Source organism: Rhinolophus sinicus, chromosome 2, assembly GCF_057876585.1.
Source record: "Rhinolophus sinicus isolate RSI-liver-muscle chromosome 2, RSI-T2T, whole genome shotgun sequence".
NCBI lineage: Eukaryota > Metazoa > Chordata > Mammalia > Chiroptera > Rhinolophidae > Rhinolophus > Rhinolophus sinicus.
In genome coordinates, this window is record NC_142502.1 from 22,828,055 (window position 1) to 22,848,982 (window position 20,928).

The 20,928-nt window shown below is 40.1% G+C and overlaps 1 non-coding gene across 1 annotated transcript; it reads left to right on the forward strand.

Moving 5' to 3' along the window:
- Positions 1-1,568: 1,568 nt before the first annotated feature.
- LOC141572017 (U4 spliceosomal RNA) lies at positions 1,569-1,709 on the forward strand. The gene has a single exon (XR_012497035.2). It is a non-coding gene; the product is annotated as a U4 spliceosomal RNA (small nuclear RNA).
- Positions 1,710-20,928: the final 19,219 nt, after the last annotated feature.

A 20,928-nucleotide genomic window follows, 5' to 3' on the forward strand; every position in this document is an offset into this window, starting at 1 on the left:
ATACTTGAAAACTGTGTTATTTTTCAATCTAAAGCATTTCAAGTGTCATGCTCTTTTGATAAAATTCAATAGTATAAAGGACAGAATGGCTGTAAAAAAAAGTACAAAAATACGTTTCCCACATTATGATTCAACAGTGATTACAATTTGTTAAGGACCTTTGTTTATTTCCATTGGCTTTAATTTTCATGTGTAATCCCATAGGTTTTTTTTGGCTTTGATACCAGGCTGCTCAATTTGAAAGAGAGATCTTGTGAGCCTGGCAAGATACTGAGACTAGGACTATATCTCCATAATACTTCATAAATATTTTGACCAACGTAAAAATCAAACACAAAAATTCGTGAAGCAGAGCCTTGATTTAGGGATTTTCACACATTGTTTTTGCTTCTCTTTCCCTGTTTATTTCTACATTCTTGCTTCTGTATCATTAACCGTTCAACGTTCTAAAAACTCCTGGGAAAGTTATTATGACCCATTTTAGAGATGATCAAGTTACAGTCAGGGGAAATAAGACCCAAGTATAGTAAACTGCATGACCTGGATTAGCCCACCATGAGTTTGACTTCCATGCCCAGGCTCTTTTGCAGGGCCTCAAAGGGCAAGAATCTGCAGCCCCAGCTTGCTGTCAAGTTGACAAATGTGTTAAATCATAGATAAAGGCCTTCATGTTAAGTTGTCATGGAATCAGTTCACCCAAGCCATCACATCCTCCTCAGCTCTGTTCCCATACAGCGGCCCCTCTTGAGCTCGTTGCTGCAGGAAAATAGTTCAAAAGTGGGGGAGTCCCAAGCTGGAGGACTTTGACAGTGGAGCTCTGCCTGTGCATGTCCCAGGGAGCTATATTTAACTTACACCATAGCAGGGGATCAAGGCATACGAATTAGGAGCTACAGCCTGGTGAATGATAATAACGGGGAAATGACTACTTGGGATTAATCAATGTCAAAGCATTGAGAATTCCACACAAAAAGGAGAAAGTGTACACTGCAAACAAATGACATTTGGAGAACCTAAAATTAGGACAGTACTGAATCCTGTGCTTTTACTTCCAATTTGCTGTTCAATTGTCTCCATTTCTTACTGAAATCCTCATACTATATGTTTTCATTGTAAAAAGAGCGATCTTTAAACACTTAATCTTAAGATTTTTCAAGATAATTATCACTGAAATGTTTTTAAAATTGTAACTTCAACTATGTCAAAAAATGGGAATAATAACTAATGGTACTACTATCCAGGAGTCAGCCATTATTTCTCTGCCCTTGAATGTCAATATTACGAATTAAATAAAAGCCAAATATATTACCAGATGCCACTGCTGTCTAAGTCATGAAAATTAAAGGAAAGACATGAGGAAATATGCAGAAGAGGAGAGAAAGCAAGGAAAAGTTTACAGAATCATAGTATTAGAAAATAACCATAATAGAACGTTTTGGGCGTTGGGGCCAAACAGATCTAATTTCAAGTCCCAGCTCAGAAATTTACAAGACCTGGGTTATTTAGCAAATTATTTAACCTGTCTGTGCATCAGTTTCTTTGTGGATAAAAAAAAACAATATGCATGTAGCTTTGCACAGTGGCAGTATCGTAGCCAGTGAGGTTTATCCGAGGTGCAATTATTGGTAATTGAAAACTTTTCCCAATACCCCACTATGACACCTTGAAATATAGTCAGCATTGACAATTTTTGACACTCTCTAGGGAGCCTGAGAAAGAAAACATAAATTAATAATAATAATAATAATAGTACACATCTCATGGAGATATTGTGAGTAATGACCAATTAAAAGTGACAGGCTTGGTCATTACAGATTCCAGCCTGGAATGAAGCATTAGACATCATCTCACCCAACACCCCACCCAGTATAGGAATCCTCTGTCTAGCACCTCCATCAGAGAAAGGCCACCTGTGAATGTGGAGCTTACAGTCTAACAAAATGGCCATTCTTTTCTTAGCTACACTTATTAGAAATGCATTCTTCAAAGTAAGCCCAAGTTTACTTCGCCCTAACTTGAAAAGGCGCTTCTGAGAATGTGGGAATGAGACCTGTGCCCAGTGGAACCCCAGGGGCCCAGATTCCTGTTCTAGAGGCCGTGGTCCGCAGCCCAGTTGCTGCTACACTGTGACTCAATCAGCTCAGGCTGAGTCCTTTCCAATCTAGAAAGCTCACTGACTGTCCCTCCCCTCTCCTGCAAGTGTGGAGTTCATTTGTATAACTTTGTTTTCTACTTTAAAAAGTCAGGTGTAATCAAAGCAGCACAATTTGAAAACCAGGGAAAAAAAAAAGACGAAAATTTCACTTCCACTATTAACATGTTGGCTTATGTCTATGCGTCTGCTAATTGCCCTCCATACATGAATATATATTTTTCATCAAAATGGAATCATGCTACAGACATTATTTTGTAGCCTTATTACTGTGTTCAATTAATTAAAAGATAGAGATACTAGAGCTCAGGGGCTGAGCACCCTCCAAGATAATGTGACAGAGACTGACTGATAGGAAAGTGAATGAATTTAGACACCCCCTGTATGACGAAAAATGACTCTACAGACCTCTTAATTTGGAAATTCAGTCTTCTATGAATCTTCATTGTAATGTGTGATCTTAAGAGTGCCATTGGATCTTAGAAAATATGGGGAATTGTCTAGGTGTAGCTAATTAAATAGCCATTAATTACAAATAGGCATAACCCCATATCTATAATATTTATAAAAAACAAAAACAAAAACAAAAAAAAACATAAAAATCTGTGATAGTCTCTACTGAAATCCAGAGTTACTGAGTCTCTATGATATGCTTGTCTAATAGTTCCATCCATAAAAGGGAATTAGGTTAGTTTTGTAATCCCAGGGATTGTCAGTGCACCTGGGCTGTGTATTCACAATAAGACAAGGCAATGTGGATAATCAGGCCCAAGAACGTGGCCCAACCACTGGGTGTGACAGGCCCTGGGGATGGTCTGGCTCTCAGAAGAGGCTCAGAGGGCAGAGGAGGCGTGGTGTCCAGGACATGCAACATCTCTAATCTTTGTTCAGACAAAGCAACTGAGCGTTTAGGGAAAAGGGCTGTGTTAGAATCATCTGTGTGTTCCCATGGCCTTTCTCAGAGACAAGCACATCATAATAATCCCAACTGGGAGTTATTGTGTGACTTTTCTACTTCCCGCTCTGCTCTAGACACCTTCACTATGTATGCCTCATTCCACTCTCAAAAAATCACAAAGAGATTGGAATTGCTAACCACATTGTAAAGATAAGGGACTAAAGCCCCGTGGAAGCAACTAGTTCATGGCTATGTAGTCAGAAAGTATGGAGCAAGGATTGATTCATTCATTCATTCAAACGTTTACTGAGCACCCACCATCTACCAAGAGCTGTCCAGGTGCTAGGTCTAGGGTCCCTCTTCTCATGAAGCTTATATTCTGGGGGTCAAGGAAAGGGAAATAAACAAGGAAACCAAATAAATTCAGAACATAATTATAAAGAGTATTAAGTGTCAGGAAGGCAAACAAGCACAATACAGACAGAGAGTGACTGGTGGAGAGAAGAGGGCTGACTTAAACAGGGTAGTTGGGAAGGATTTGCCCGAGAGGTAAAATTTAAGCTGAAACTTGCATAAAGAGAAAGATCCAGACATGTGAAGATCAGAGGGAAGAGAGCAAGCGTGTGCAAAAGTCCTGAGACAGGACCAAAGTTGGCTTGTTTAAGAACAGTGGTAGGCAGTGGCCAGATTATGCTAATCTTTGCAGGTCACGGTAAAAAATTGAGATTTTATTCGAAGTGTGATGAGAAACTTCTGGAGTTTTCAAGAAGCAACAGAAAGAGAGAGATGATCTGATTTACGTTTTTTAGAGATAAAAATCTCAGCCAATCTTATTCTGAAGCCCTGTGCTTTTAACCCTAGGGCAATAATGTGTTTCTAAGAGTTAGTGTCTAATTAGTATAGAATAAAAGAATAACAATGACACAGTTCAAGAAGCAGAAATGCTCCCAGTGGGGGAGAGGAGAATGAGAATCCAAAACAGGTGTAGTCCACGAAGACAGTGTGCACTGGAGGGTAGGCTGCTCATAGCTTTCCTGGTCCCACCCATCAATCAAGGATACAGACCCAAGAGGAATCAAGTGACAAAAGCAAGTCACAAGCCAGTTCTTAGATGGGCAAAAGTACTCGGAAGATTCTCAGAACAGGAAAAAAGAGAGAGTGGACCTCAGAAGCTCAGAATTTGTGGGTACAGAGAGGACAGAAAACAAAGAAAGGAGTCATTAGAAGGAGAAACTTGGAACACAGGAAATACAACCCAGGGACTAACAGGGAGACCACGACCAGCCCTGCCTGATCTCCTGACAGGATACACTTCCGGGGAACAATGTGTAGAATTTGGAGACTGTCACGTTCTGTGTTGGTGTGGGTGGTGCCGCGTCTTTGGGTGAAATGAGAGTAGATTCCACTCCGGGGAAATGAGAAAACACAAGGCAAAGGAAATTGGAAAGGAAGGAAGCTCCAAGTTTAGCATGACTTTTTCTTAATTAACCTTCTCTGGTTCTTATTAGTCATCTCCTTTATTTTGTCAAGGCATACATCATGTTGATTTAATAGCCTGTCCTGAAATTTTGCAGGATTATTGAGGTCACAACTACAGGCAAATTGAGTTGTGTGTACTCTGTAAACTTAAGGTAATTTTCACAAAGCTAATGAACTTACCATTTTCCCTTCTTTGTCTTTCCTACTTTATTCTCCCTCCCCCTTTCTCTGTCTCTCAAACTCTCTCCTTCATCATTTTCTCTGCCTATTCCTCCCTCCTTTCTTCTGTATGTTTGTATGAAGATAGGTAAAATAAAACAACAAAAAAGTCTGCAGGGAATCAATATGAACATGTATTGTCCGTGAGTTTGTCATCATATATATATATATATATATATATATATATATATATATATATATATATATATATATATACACATTTAATATGAGAGCAATATCTGTACTTATCCAAGCATCAGTCATCTGGATAATTTTATATGATCCAGAATTTGTAAAAACAAAAACAAAAAAAACTGAAAATAATTTCTCCTCAGTGGTTTTTTTGGTCATTTCTGCAAGTTCTTTCATTATTTGGATGTCATTCACTTGAATCTGAAGACACGAAATCATTTAAATCACCCAGGGATTCTTTTACTATCTCTTCCATTGACTTGTGTTTCAATTTCCTCTTAATGATGTTTATTTCATTCTATTTATTTTGAAGAGCCTTGCTAGAGAATGTGAAAGGAAGTTAGCAGCTAAGTTCTGCTTTCTGTGTGTCATCTGTTAACATGGCACCATCTGCCTCCAGGCAACTGGTCTATTCCTTTCCTGTTCTCTTCTGGGTAGTAAACATATTTACTCAAAGGAAAAAAAAAGGAGAGAACAAAGGGTTTGCTACAAAAGAGTGAGGGATGGAAATGGAATGAGACCTATTGGTGCAAGATAACAAGCTGTTTACCCCAGTCTACTGTCAGGACCCAAAGCCACCTGCTTGCTTCCATATCTGCTACAGCCTCTTTGAACAGCTCCCACCAAAAATTATTAAGAGGAAATAGGGGGTAATATTTGCTTTATCTGTGAATGCCATAACCACCATACAGAGAGAGAGATCAGTCTGTTCCATGCTTCTCTCCCAGCTTCTCTTAGCAATCTTTGGTATTCCTTGGCTTGTAGATATTTCACCCCTATCTCTGCCTCCATATTCCCATGGTACTCTACTGTATGTATGTATATCTTTTTATATGGCACTCTTTTTATAAGGACACCAGTTGTACTGGATTAGGGATCCACCCTACTCCAGTATGACCTTATCATAACTAATAACATCTGCAGTGACCCTATTTCCAAATAAGGTCACATTCTGAAATACTGAGGGTTAGGACTGCAACACGAATGGAGGGGGGCACCATTCAGCCCATAACAATCAGATTCCATGTACTATTCATCTTTGCATGTCTAAGACCTAATATAGCATATCAAGTCTTTGCTTGGAAGACCAAGGCCTTCAACAATACAGGTTTAATTGGTTTAAATATATATTTCTGCCACTTTTAGTATAGGTGCAGGTCAAAGTGAACTAGGGTTAATCATCAGGAAGCCAGAAAATCTCTGAAAATAGAATGGGACCCTCCAATCTCAAGAGATCTATCTCAACGTGATCATCTGTGGCTTGCATACTATCCACCTCAGTCCTCATGTGAGAGGACTACATATGACAATGTATATCAAGCCCATTATCTGGCACAGAGCGGTGACCAACCTTAGGCCTTGCCCTCATGATCTAACACATAAAGAATGAGGCCTTGAAGCTTACAGGCCACATTCATTCTGCGGATACCTGAAAAGAGACATTCCCCACTGCTCCTTTATTTCACCTTACTTTCTATTAGAATCCAAGAATGATGAGATGCAGAGATGAACAGGGCACAGGGATTTCTTAAAGAGGTCCACAGTCTGCTGGGAAAATTGAATGTGGCAAATGTGACAACAGTGTGAGCCAAAGATGTAATGGGAAGCCAGAGGCCTTGAAGATCGGGCTGGGTCTTCAAAGAAGAGTAACAGTGAACCAGGTTAGACGGTGGATGAAGGTCTTTCCAGGCAGTGGGAATAGCTTTACAAAATCCCAGGTGTCAAGAGCAGCAAGTAATACCAATGGCTGCATGATTGTAGCCCTAGTAGTTTGGGGTCAGAGGTCAGATCAAAAGTGCCTGGCAAGTCACGCTCAGGAGCTTGGACTTCAGGCAATAGCTGAAGGGTTTTAAGCACTCGACCAGCACTACCAAATCTGCAATTCAGAAAGACTTCTGACGACAACAAGAATTTACCAAAGGAGGCCTGCATGGATCAGAGATTACAGGTTAGTAATCCAGAAGAGAGAAAAGATGGGGACATGAACTAAAGATGGACAGTGGGGGGGCAGAGAATCAGGAAGAGGTCATGGAATTTCCCTGTGTCCACTCAGAACGTCCGGCGTCTGAGCTAACATTTTCTGTGCACCCCTCCTCCAGCTGAACTTGGACTTAAATGTCCACACTCCCACACACCTGTGCTTCTCCGTTGGAGACACTGCTTGGCCACTGGAGGGGCTTTGCTCACAGACACAGAGCTCAAAGTTACTAAAAGTTCACTCTCCACACAGTCCCACCCCCCACCACCACTAATCCCTCAGTCCTTGGCCAGTGATTATAAAACATAAATGAAAAGCCTAATTGCTTTGATTCTGTTTGGGACACATCCAACGTGTAAGTTACACTTCATAGTTCCCCATGGGATCGGGCTGAAACCACACCCTTCCCTGTCTCACTTCTCTTACTCCCTACCTGCTTCTCTGGGAAGCACTTCCTTAATAAATTTCTTACATATGGATCCTTTCCCTGAGATGCCCTATTATGAAACTTGTCCTAAAATAGAAGATTTGAGAACTATTGAAAAAACATTTTTTTTTTCTTAATGTGCGGAGCTTGGTACGCGATTCAATGTGGGAAGCTTTGATATTAACTAGAAGAAAAGATTCAGTGAAACTCAGACTATGTTTACAAACAAGTGTTTGGAGGCCAAAAAGACAAATGCTATTCAAGTAGAAAGTGAATTTCATCAGTCAAATTTTTATTCTTCCTTTGACTCTTTTGTGGGTGGGGGCCGGGGAGTCTCGATCATGAAGTAGCTCAAGCTTTGTTACTCTAAATTTAGGGCACTGACAGGGTGCCATGTAAATCCACTTTTCTTTAGTAAGATTTTTATATAATTACATTTGTAGTAAGAAGAGAAAAATGGTTTGAGATGCCTGCCAGGTGTCAAGGTGCTATCACCCATTCCCCTTCTTGCTGCTTCTCCCCTCCAATGGGGCCCTGGGTTTCCCCTAGTGGCTCATATTCTTCATTTCCCAGGAATGGGTTGTGCATTCTGGCCACTCTTAGCCTACCCTTAGTTCTAAGAAATGTGCTTTCTCTTCTTTATTTTCATTTCAAATTTGTGAGTGAACAAATTTGGGACATGTGCTACATTCTATGAAGTCTGAGCGCATGAGATACGACTTTAAAGAACTGAGAAGGGCTTCTGTTGTTACTTAGGAATTAAGCCTCATATTCTGTAAATGTATCTTCAGGACATGTAGAGTTGGCTATTGCAATCAAATAAAATTTACAACAAAGTTAATCTGATACAAATGTAATTACAAGGTCATATGAGTATTATGTGCTAGGTGTTAATAAACCCCAAGTAGCTCACATAAATGCCATTTCATACCTAATTTTTACACAGCCAAAGTAATATGTGTAGTTCTTAAGCTCCTTTTAGAGAGAGTATAATCAGTTTTCAGGCAAACCAACAGTTTCCCAATCACACACAATTTAAACAACAAAGTTCCTAGATGTTAACCCCCTTCCCCCCCAGTAACTATTATCCAACTACATTTGAGCACCGTTTGGATGCCAACACTATGCTAGGTGCTGGAGACATGGGGGAAATGGCAGCATGGTCTCTGCCAGCAAGCATCCTGGGTTCTCTAAGCCTCACTCCCAGCCGCCAGCATCTAGCACTGATATTTGTGGGTTCCACTCTTGCCCTGCTGTCTCCCCAATTCTCACACTGTCAGACTCTGCCCTTCATCAGAACAGTCCCTGCCCACTGCCTCCTGGTCTTTGTCCCCAAACTCCATCCTAAGGCCTCAAGTCTATAGAAACTATAAACCATAAGCCCTTGGCTTCTCTGCTGAGTTAAGGGGTGACAACAGAATTGTAACTGTATTGTTCTCTGGGTGGAGTGGCTATGAAAAGGGGCTTTGGCTTCTTACAGGTAGGGGTACAGGGTGAGATGGGATAAGGCGGCGAGAATAGCAAAGAGTGAGGCAAGAAGATAAAGGGTCAGTAAGTCATATAGACATGGACTTTGGCAAGTCCCTGTGGGCCCAAGAGGTGTCCACACTGGGCGAGGGTTAGCAGGGATTTTCCTTCTGAGGGTGAACTGAAAGGAATCTCAAGGTGAGGACAAGGGTGATAAAACAATAGTGTATATTAGGAAATTGCTAGGTGCCAGGGATCTTGCTGAGCCCTAAATATATTATTTTGTTCAATCGTCACAACCACCCTCCAAAGTAGTTAGTATGGTCGTTTAGCAGATGAAAACAACTGAGGCTCAAAAACATGCCCCAAATCAAGCACGTAGTGAGTGGCAAACCAAGGCTTTGAAACCAGCTTTTCCTGAATTCAAGCCAATACTCTTAACCGCTTCATGAAAGACACTCAGATCTGCTCTTACTTTAACTTACACCAAACCAGAGCATGAGTTCAGACACAAATACATGGCATCCCTTTCCTTACAATTTGCTCTTTGGTTCCTGTAATAAATGAAAGAAAAGCATCCTTTCAAATAAAAGGAGTCCGGGAGAAGTAAGGTACCAATGTGAATGAGATTTGACAAAATATCAATGGCAGTATAAAGAGGTAGCTGAAATCAGGAGGGATAAAAAGGAAAACAGAGACTGGAGATGCCAAAAACATGTGTCACTACGCTGACCCTTTTGCAAAGTCTGGTCATATTTATATGCAGCCAAACACAAACAGAGGCTGGATCCAGAGGTTTCTCATGCTCCATCTGGGCTCCTGGGTACAGAGGCCCTGCTGAGGAACTCGGCTGTGAACATCCAGGTGGGCAGCGAGAGCTCCAACTCAGCTTTAAAGAAAAGGGAGGCATCCCTTGAAGAAGGAAAAGAAAAAAAAAAATTACCCCTTTTCCTTTTATCTTCTTGTTAAGACCTGCCCCAGGGAGAAGCTGTAAAATGACTAATGAGCCTGTGATCTGAATTTCTAAATACCCGTCCCCAGAATTCGTTTCCCGTCTCTTGTGCTGAGAGATGGGTATGGTGCCTTGGACTTCACATATACCAATTCCTTTGGGATAGAAAATTTCAGGACACTGCAATCAAGTAATCAACCTGTTTCATTGACTGTAGATAAACATTAATGCAAAAATCCAAACAAAAATTTTGGCTCAGCATTTGTGCCTCCCTTACAAGGTCTTCATTAATCATCCTGGTGAGTTTACCAGGGGTCAGATCATGGCCAGGAACCCAGCTGGCTCAGATACATGAATTCTCAGCACATCTCTCTCAGGGACAACTCACACTTCACAAGCTCGGTGGGTAGACATGTAGACCCAATGCCAATTTATTCCCTACGTGAGATGAACAACGACTATCACAGGGCCTAAAGGACTTCAGGTCCATACCAGTAGTACATCTCCTGCGGTGGGCCCATGTCTTTGGAAAGCCAAATCACATTGAAAGTCTACTTGTGGGCCTGGGAAGCAGGACAAAGGGCGTTAAGGAAGCAAATACCTAATGGCATGAGGCTGAGATGGCCAGGTGCAACCATCTTGCAGAACAGAAGCCCGTTTGCTAAAGTCTCCTCTCCCAGGATGCACAGCAGAGGTTTCTCCTACTATCTGAAAGCAGAGCCTTCCTATGAAACCTTTCTTAAGCCTAAATGGCGTAAAGCGAAGAAGCAATTACCATTAATTGACACTTAAATATTTCAGCCTTCCCAGACCCAAAAAAAGAACCTACCAAATCATAACAAATGCTCTTTATTACATATAGTTTTACTCTAAGCATAACACCCTTCCAAGGTCTCTTATTTTGCTGATTATCTTAGGACACATCTTGCTAACGGATGCACAAAACAAATGGAGATAAAGGACAGTGCTCACAAACACAGTTCAAAGCTATGGATGCTTGATGCTGAGGTGCTGAGTGAGGTATGGCAGGGGGAAGGGGTGTGGCAGGGCCACATTTGTTCCTTGGGGTGCTGCTGCCTCTATAATAGTTGCTGCAAAACCAACGCGTAATACTATAATGGCTTTTCGCCTTTTGGCGTAAAAGTGAAAATCCTCCTCCGATTTCTCTCGCTTAGTGAAAACAGGTACCAATGTAGGTCTTTCATAAAAGTGAAATGGTGGAAAGCAAACTTTCGAAAAGCAGTCAATACCTGTACTTAGATATGCAGACAGTCACTGGCAAGCTAGCATCTGAGACTCCTTTTTTTATGTTTTCATGGCTAAACAATGCTTTTACTTCTCTTGTTTTTGTTTTTTTTTTTAAAGATACGATAATACATTATATCTGTTATCAATCAAATCTTACAGGCCTAAGAGCCATTCTCTTTTGAAGGTAACTTCATTTCTCAGTTTTTATCTATTATTTGTTTATCTTCAAAGGAAATTCTCTGATAATCTTATTTTCCTTTTAGAGAAAGCCTTTCCAAGCTTATATTAAAAGCTTCATGTAAATCCCCACACACCGGCAACAATATTCATTTTAACATCACTGGTGAATAGGAAGAGTGTGAAGGGCAGAATATTAAGAACAAATTAACATTCCTTGGCAAACCAAGAATTCAATACTGGCAGAATATACTGTATCGCTCTTTCATTTACTCAGTCTTTCATTCCATAAGCATTTATTGCAAACTTCCCATTGGCTTTACATGTTCTAGACACAGGCAAACAGTAATGAACCAAATAAAGTTGCTGCTTCATAGAACCCAAAATTCAAGTGAGAGGCAGGGAGACAGACCACAAACAAAACACAAAACAGAAAACAGCAGTCAGCGGCTAGCACTCTGATACAAATAAAACACGTCTTACGGAGCAACTGGGTAGGATGGTCAGAAAAGACCTCTCTAGGGTGATGACATATAAACTAAGACCTACATAACAGGAAGGAAATAGCTGTATGTCAAACTGGGAAAAATGCACTCCTCACAAAGCGTATTACATCTGGTCCAAGCTATACATCTACCTATTATGCCAAACAGCTCACACTTCGGAGAATTTCACGAAGATTTTGTAAACAATTGCATTGCAGATATTCTCTAGAACATTGAAAAGATAGAGTCTACATTTTAGATGCTTGTTAGTTCCAGGATACCATCCATGCAACTTAACACTGATGAGACAGAACAATTTTTTACTTTATTCACCCAGCCATTATACATGTGGTAGATGATTAAGACGATAAAAGAGAACTGCATATGATTTGGCTGTTTTCCTGCTCCTCAGCTCCTGCTTCCCCCACCAAGAGCTCTAAAACCCTGGCACAATGCCAGTACAGTTTCAATGCCTCTGCCAAAGTGGCAATATTGCCCATTAATACTCTCATATTTGCATTTACCTTTCTAAGCGAGGAGAGACCTGCTTGGGTAGCTATGCGCTGTTTCATTAACTCATGCTCCTCATGACAACATCAAAAAAGATAGCAAAAGCCATCAGGTTTTGGCACCATCCTTTAATAGATAGTCTTTATTCAGATTCTAGCCTCTGGTTTTCAAAACTTTAGAGTCACATTTACTTCTCATTTCTCACATAGAATTACAGTAGACGAGGAAGAAAAACAAAAACTAGGAAGAGAGGAAGAAAAACAAAATCTAGGAAGACAGAGTAGACACATTTTTAGTGCCCTGAGTTTTCTATGTCAAAAAACATTTAGTATTAAGCTGAAAGCAGCCCTTGTGAGGGGAAAGGAGTAAGCATTTTGTCATGGTCAGTCCACAAAGTAACAATGTCTTAGCTTGTGGTTTGTGGGTTTCCTTTGGCGTATTCTGTCTCTCTAGATACTTTGCTGTTGTTTCCTAATTTAAAACTCACCATTTTAAAATGTTCTGCTGTAGGAAAATACCCAAAATGTCCCGGTTTAATAACAATTTGTTATCAAAACATGCAAACTCATAGTTTGGGAGTTTACCTCCCAAACAGCTAACAACCATGTCACTTGTAGTCAGTTTTTAGGACATTATTCCCCAAATACATTCCTGTTGTATTAATGTATCATGGAATTCACCTTGCCCAAACATCTCTATCTACATAAGTGACATTCCAGTAGAAATCAGCCACCACCATTAGAATGAGAAAAACATTGTAAAACTCTGTTATCAGATACAGGCTGTAGATGTCCAAGTCCTACCCTATACTTATCTTTTATTCTTACATAACAAGATGTAACTTTGTTTACTCTTCATTAGAACTTTAACCATAGTGAACTGAAATTTTACTAGGACTACACTTGCATTTCCTTCAGTTATACAAGTCGTGCTTCTCTACTTAGTGTCTCTCTGACTTCTCTAACAGCTAAGAGTGTGGTAAGCAGTGGCCAAGAGTTTCTAAACCTACTTAGAACTGGACTTTCTATAAGTAGTAACAATGTCTTGAATATTCTTTCCCAAGAACTTCAGAGGAAGTCCCTAATACTTTGTGCCTGACATTGAAATAGTCAGTCTGGTCACTCCAGTCAAGTAATTCAATTGTGCATTTAGCAATTACATACAAATGTTTAACCCTAAAAATCTCCAAACTTACAACCTCAGTCAGACTTTATCTGAATCTTCAACAACTAAGTTCCTTTATAAAATATCCAGAATTTCCATCTAGAGAATGGTTGCGAAGATTTCAGTATTAGAGAATTTTGAGAGCAATGAAACAATTTGTACTGAAATGTATCAAATGACTGTCCAAATTAGAAATGCAGACATCAATTTACAGTATCAATAAAGCCTCATTATCTCCATTTTAAAAACTATTTTGGGGATATTGCATTAACTTTCCTGTTCAGCTGATTTACTAAGACCTTGGGCAAGTCAGTTTCCTTCAGAATACCTCAGCTTATTTCCATTTGTGAAACAGGAATGGGAGCAGCTCTAAACAGATCTGTCCATAATGCTCTGAAGTTGCTTCAAAAGAAGGACTTATGCAACCAGGAAGGGCCTCTATTTTTGTTTTTATTAAGTGATTCCAGAGAAACACTTTCCATGAGACACTGGTAGATACTGTCAACATGACTGGCAGTTGAATCTGTGGTATTGTGGTAGGTCTATCTCTTTAGTTGCCTGGTTAGTAACACATTATTTATAGAAGCTCATCAACTCTTGCAAAGGGAGTGATAGATTGAATGGAATTATAGTAACCCATGTGAATAAGTGGATTTTTTCAAGCATCTCAGTGAATAAGAAAAACACTGAGAAACTTGTGCCTGATCCTATGTTCTTGCCTTTGATCCAAAGCTACCTGCTGTGGTTCCTCACTGGGCTTTACCCCATAACTCAGATCTCCTGACTCTTCCCGAAGAATGTCTACAAATGCCTAGATGTGTAAATCCCCAACCTTCCCTTAATGCTGCCTTCTGGAGTTTGCTTTCCCTTATCCAGAAACTTAACAAACTATGCAAATTATGGATCAAAAGTGTTTTCTTATTTGATGAATGAAGTTTTGATTAATGCAGTTCAATCTACTATTGTGCTTTCAGGCTATACGTATTTCTCAGATATTAAAAAAAAACAAAACTGAGCATCTACCATACACTGAGCACAGTATACTATGGTACAGCAGTTTTCTCTCCCTACTATGCATCTCAGTAACATTTTATATCTTTCAAGTGGAATTTATCTTATTGACAGAGTGTTGGGGTAGGCAGAATGCTAGCATGACTCACAGTGACCCACACTTGTATAATCCCTCCCTCTTGTGTGTGGGAAAGACCTGTAAATATGGTGGAATATCACTCCCCTGCTTCGGTCATATCATATGTCACAGTTGACCTAATATGACCTCATCAATGAGGCTATAAAAGGGTTTGGGTCTCATGGTGAAAGATTTGAAACGTGAGATGGATTTGACACAAGGGAAATTCTCTGATGCTGGCTTTGAAGATGGGGGGAGGGACGCGGGGACACATGGCAAAAATCTAAGAGTGGTCTCTAGGAGCTGAAAATAGTTCCTGGCAGCCAGCAAAATAAAACAAAACAAAAAAATGTGGTGTGTATGTGGGATGGGGGAGGGGGGGAGATTGGGGGAGGGGAGGTCAGTCCTACTTATGCCCAGAACTGAGTGAGCTTGGAAGAGGACTCCAAGGCTTCATATGAAAATTCAACTCAGCCAACACCTTGAGTGTGTGGCCCTGAGCGGAGGACACAGCTGAGCCACACCCAGACTGTTGAATTACAGAACTGGCAGCTAATAAAGGGGTGTTGGCTTGAGGCACTAAATATGTGGTAATTTGTTACGTAGCAATAGAAAATTAATATGTGCTATATCCACTGCTAGACTGTAAACTATCTGAAAATTATTTTTTTAATCTTTTTTCTCTTAGTTTCAGGTATACAAAATGATGTAATAGTTAGACATTTACACCCCTCACAAAGTGATAACGCCCCTCCCCAAAACTGCTACGCCTCTGACATCATATGTAGCAGTTATAATTCCATTGACTCTATTCCCTGTGCTGTACTCAGGATCAGTGTGGGGAATATAATCAATAATGTTGTAAAGATTTTGTAGGGTATCCAATGGACTTGGCTTATTAGAGAGACCACTTCAAAGACGGTGTAGATGCCTGATCACTGCACTGTACACCTGAAGCTGAATAATAATGAATGTCAACTATAATATATATATATATATATATATATATATATATATATATATATATTCACAGGATATGAAAAGCCAATGTTATATGTACTTCTGTATGTCCCCTTAGTATCTAGAAATAAATGTCCTAGATTGACCTTGTGAGGGCACAAAGAGTATTTTTCCTCCCACCTTCTAAGTTCTTCTAGCTGGGCTAATATATTGATATGACACAGATTAACAGGAGAAAATATCCAAACATATGACAGCTGTCCCTGTGGGTGTGCCATAAGGATATGAGATCCAAGGAGGCATCAGGCAGTTGAGGTTCATATGCCATTTTGGACAACGGAGAAGGAGGCAGGGGTCTGGGATTTCTAAGGGACAGCAGATAGTTTATAGGTAGATAAGAAAGATCAAACAGGAGCCAAAAAAATTCTTGCTGGGCCACCCATAAACAATGGAACACAGAGGGACGTTCAACACGCAGGCTTTGCTAGCTTTCTCCCTGTCTGCCACGTTAAGTGATATTTCCTACCTTGAAGCAAGTTTCTCTACCTGATCCCTTTAGGCAGGTAAAGGCGGGGGGTCAAAGGTTGTTTGTTTTTTTGGTTTTTTTTGAGTCTTTTAATTCTTAATAACCAGCTTAAAATCAATATCCCAAAATGCATGTTTTGAGGTAGTAAAACTTTGCCCCCCTTCAAACTTTCCAGGGAGAATCATTGCCTATATTTTTAACTGGGATTCCTAAGTGCAAGCACAATGATGGGTGTAAAGATCCCCAAACCCTAGCAGAGTAGGAACATAGTAGGAACATGGAGAACCTTCTTTGTGTTCACTGAATTACCCATTAGTTCTATTGGATGAGTCTATCAGGAGGTAGTCTATCCATGCAAAAGACAAGTTAAACTGTATTCACAACCCCCTTATAAATTCTTGTAAATTAGCCTATCGTGTATTTTCCTAGCTGTGTATAATGGTTTTAGCATTTCCATTTTTCTTAAGGAAAATCTACAGTTTCACTGAAGAATGTTTCTTATTTCTATGTTTACTGCAAGAGATAGTGATCTTTCTTACAACAAGTTGGTCTTTTCAAGGGCAATTAAACTGCTCTTATTCTTCACAGAAAGTAGCGAGTTATTTCTGTGGTTTTGATTTCTAAATAAGGTTCTGCTCCCTGCTATTGCTAAAGTGGAGTAGGGCTGGGAAGGTTGGAGTTAAGGTAAGTCAGGCACAGAGAGGCAGGGGGTAGAAGAAAAGAGGCTTTCTCTCCAGAGAGGTCTTTGACATGGAAATGTGCCCCCTAAAGATAATGGGGAGGGGAGGAACCCTGCTGGTGCAGTGGAGGAAGATGAGACCCAACAACAAATGCCATATACCTCCCTAAAACAAACAGTGAGAATGAAAGAATCCACTGTTGTGATCCTCACAAGCTCCTCAAAGGATAGAGAAGGTGACGAGGCACTTGCTCTGCACCAGGTCCTTCAGAAGAGATTTGAGGTTACACTCTCAAATGACAGCATCTCACACACAATTAGCACAGTGTAAAGTTTAGGTAAGTTGGGTTTCTTACTTTTCACATTCAGATGGTGAATAAAGGGGGCCCTGAGAGAGGGAAAAATAGACTTCTGTTATTTTAATCAATGGTTAATCAGTGAAATTCTAGAAAGAGTTTCCCACACTTTGTTCCACCCCACTTAGGATTTTCTGGCTTTGACCAGCTCCTTGTCACTGTTGTTTAAATTATACTGTGTCCTGCTGTTTCTCTCCTTCTTCAGAAGGGGCCCAAATAATGTCAGTTAATGAGCAAACACAGGAACCAGCCTGAAGTTTCCTCACTTTCTCTTGTGTAAGTGTAACTGTTCCTTTTGTCCGTTTTAAAGTTAGCTTTGCAAAGGAAAAAGTTATTACAACAAGTATATAGGCTGTCAGTCATAGAAAGGCAAGGAAGGGAAAAGCCTGAATGCTGACCTAACTCTGTGACATTCCTGATTGAAAATAGTTAGGCTAGAACATGACACATACCAAGGACAGACTCTTCCAGCACACACCCACCGACCACCACTCAACACTTCCGCTGAAATGATGGGCAGCTTGGTAGGGACCTGGGTATTTCTCCAAGTGTTAGGAGTTCAGCCCATTTTTCTCTTCCTGCTAAGAGGATGCTGGCAGGAAGCTGGGGGACTGGTGGTTTGTACAGGAAGCTGATTGGCACATGGAAGTGTGGGGAGGAGGAACCTCTCCTTTTCTAGATTGTTCAGTCGTCCACATTCCAGAATCCTTGTTAGGGAAGAAGTAGATTGCTACTCCATGATTTCTGTGCAAAAAATGAAGAGACCACAATGGAAGGCAAAAGAAAAATGAGGACTATGTTATTTCCCAGATATCTTCACATTGATGCAAACAGGCTTCTAAGGGATATCTGTGGAGGCTCCAGGACTCAGTTGCTGTGGAATCTGGGGTTAGTGTCATTCTTATTTTGAAAACTAAAAATGACTTTTATTGACAGAAGGAATAAAAAGAGACACACACACACACACTTTTATACGTATGTATATAGCAAACTCCATACTCCTTCCCCACCAGAGGCAGCAGTCATGGTTGAAGTCGGTTAAATCTCCCTATGCACGTGTGATGTATATATGGTTAATTTGGTTTGGCTCACAAGTAGAGATCATACAGTACACAATATTTATTACACGCTTCAACCCTTAGCACTTCACGAACAAATTTTCCTGCCAGTAAATATTCCTCAAAGTTTATGTTAAAGGCAGGTCAGTACATGTGTGTTAATCTCTTTCTGAGGCTAGATAACCCCTCGGCAGAAGTAAACAGGCAGCATCAGAGGCATGTCTGAAATCCCAGAATTACTTTGCCTGCTCTGTTGACTCACTGGAGTCAAGCGTGTATTTAGGGTGAGAACTAAGGCAAGTAGGTCTCTGCTCCTTCAACCTCATCCTCTGTTAAAGGTGAGAAAAGGGGCATTGGTTAGGTGGGTCCCCTGAAATGAAGGCAAGACGGTGCCCATAGAACCAGCTGAGGAAAACTAGCTGAGTCACTAGAACACCCCACATTCCTGTTCATCCCTTAGAGGTGCTTTGGTTATTTTGCCATCCTACTGACACTTACCTTTAGTTCCTCTCTTAGGTCCTGGATTATTATTAAAGCCCAAAGGAGATCAAGATAAACATTTTACAGTTAGATGTTTATTGCAGATGTCTCTGTTATCGTGACCTTCACATTTTCAGTGTGGTCTAGACCATAGATAAGTCCACTTGAGGCTGCACAGGAAACAGTAAAGAAGAATTGCTATCTCCCCCTATTTTCTTCTTTTCCTGGTCCCAACTACCTCTTTGTCTCCTCTTGTCAGCCTCATTTTGCCCTATGTTTTTTTCCCCAAGGTCCCACGGGACAGGAACTATAGCAGCCTACGAGACAACTGGAGATGGCCTTCCCCAGTCCCTCTTGTTGCTTCTGGGTGACATCTCTAGCTGAGGAGCTCCCTCTGTTCTGCAGCAATGATTTAGGTAGTGGAGGAAGAGCAGAGAGAGGGAAGAAAAGCAGTGCAGGATTGGTGGGCTATCATTCTAAACTTTAATTAATGTCGCTTTACCTGCCTCAAAAGGATTATGAAGCTTACATGGTTAAATCTGCAAAGGATCTTAGGATCTTTAACTTTTCATAGGTTAGTTGCAACATAAGAAAGTAGAAATAAATAAATCTATTTATGATTGATAGATCGATAGATATGACAGATAGATATGATAGAACATCAACTGCAACTAACTCTAACCACATAATTCAAGTGGCCCCATTACATTTTCATGCTCCTTTTTAAAACTAATATATGTCAGGGGCAACCTCATATATTATCTCAAAGCCTGAGACATATCCTAGAAGAAATCAGTCACAAGAAATAAATAAAATATAAGTACTATGGTAACTACTTGATTTCTTGCTTCGTTGCTAAATGACAGAATTATGTTTAATAGGCACATAGCTGAAAATAACTCCAATATAAATAATGACATAATTACATAGTACAATAACTTACAAATCCACTCCTTATTGTCTCTTCTTACTACTGCCTTTCTAATAATATATAACATTACTGAGTGCTTACTATTTGCTAGACATAGATCTAAGAGCTTTACACATATTAATTCAATTCATCTTTACAACCCTATGAAACAACTACTGTTCTGATCCTTGATTTACAGAGGAGGAAACTGAAGCATGGAGAAAGTAAGAAACTTCCCCCAAGGTCATAGCTTGTAACTCTAGGATTCTAAATCAGATCATCTAGCTTCCCGTGTGCCTTACTGCATCTCTCACTAACAATTGGCTCTTATTCCTTCTCCCCTTTCCTGATTGGTCCTCTTGCCTCCACCCTCTCTAGTCCATCATTACACAGCTACATCCATATGCAAAATTATATCACATCATCATGCCTCATTAAAGCCCATCAACGATTTCCTTTTGCCTACAGAACAAAGTCCAACCTGCTTAGTGTAGATCCCAGCATGTTTTATATTTTCACCTGAAATATCCCTTCAATTCCACTGTCTTCCCATCACTCACTTTACAGATGCCCTCTGCATTTTCTTATCTCTATGTTTTTACATAACATTTCCATCCTCAACTTTGGTCACTATTTAGAATCCAGATGAAATTCCAGCACCTCCATGAAACTTCTCTCTATTTCATAGCAAGAAATAACTTCTCATTCCTCTAGGCTCCCACTGTACATTATTCCTTTCTTAATATTTTTTGTTTGTTTGTTTTTGTTTTTTGCCAGCTTCAGTGTAAATTTTTATGTGCTTTCTGGATTATAACTCCTAAAAATTAAAGACCATGGTTTGTGCAACTTTAAACTTGACCATTCTTTACAGTGCCTTGTGCATAGCAGGTGTTCAATAGATGTTTGTTGAATTGAAATTCTGTTGGATTCTGTATTGGGTGGGAATATCATGTTTGCCACTTGTATCTATTTTAGTCCACAGAGAAGGGTGGAAGAAGTTTGCTGTGGGCATGTGGGAAGGAAAATTCCCAAAGGTGGGGGAGACCATGACTCAAAATATAAGGTCACTGAGTTATCATTGTGGTCTCATATTTCTGCTGCATGAGTAAGAATGAGAAACTCTTCTGCAGCAGGCACAGCTTTTTTTTTTTTTCTTTCAGCTCCTGTCTACTATTCTTTTCAATGGCCCCATCATGATTAGGCCTAACCAACCACTAGAGAAATATCTCCCCTCTCCATGCAGTGCATTTTGGTTGCTGCAGAAAAAGCAGATTCGCTCATGGCCTATTTCCTCTTTTCCTTCTGCCTGTCCCAAATCCTCTGTGCTCCCATAAAGGCATTGTCTGCAAGAGTGGCAAGTAGAATATTATTAAAAGGAGACAGATGGCACAGATAATAAAGAATTAAAAAGTTAAGTCTGAAAAGAAGACAAAGAAAAAAGAAAAGACATAAAATATTTAAAATATTGGGCATAGAACGAGG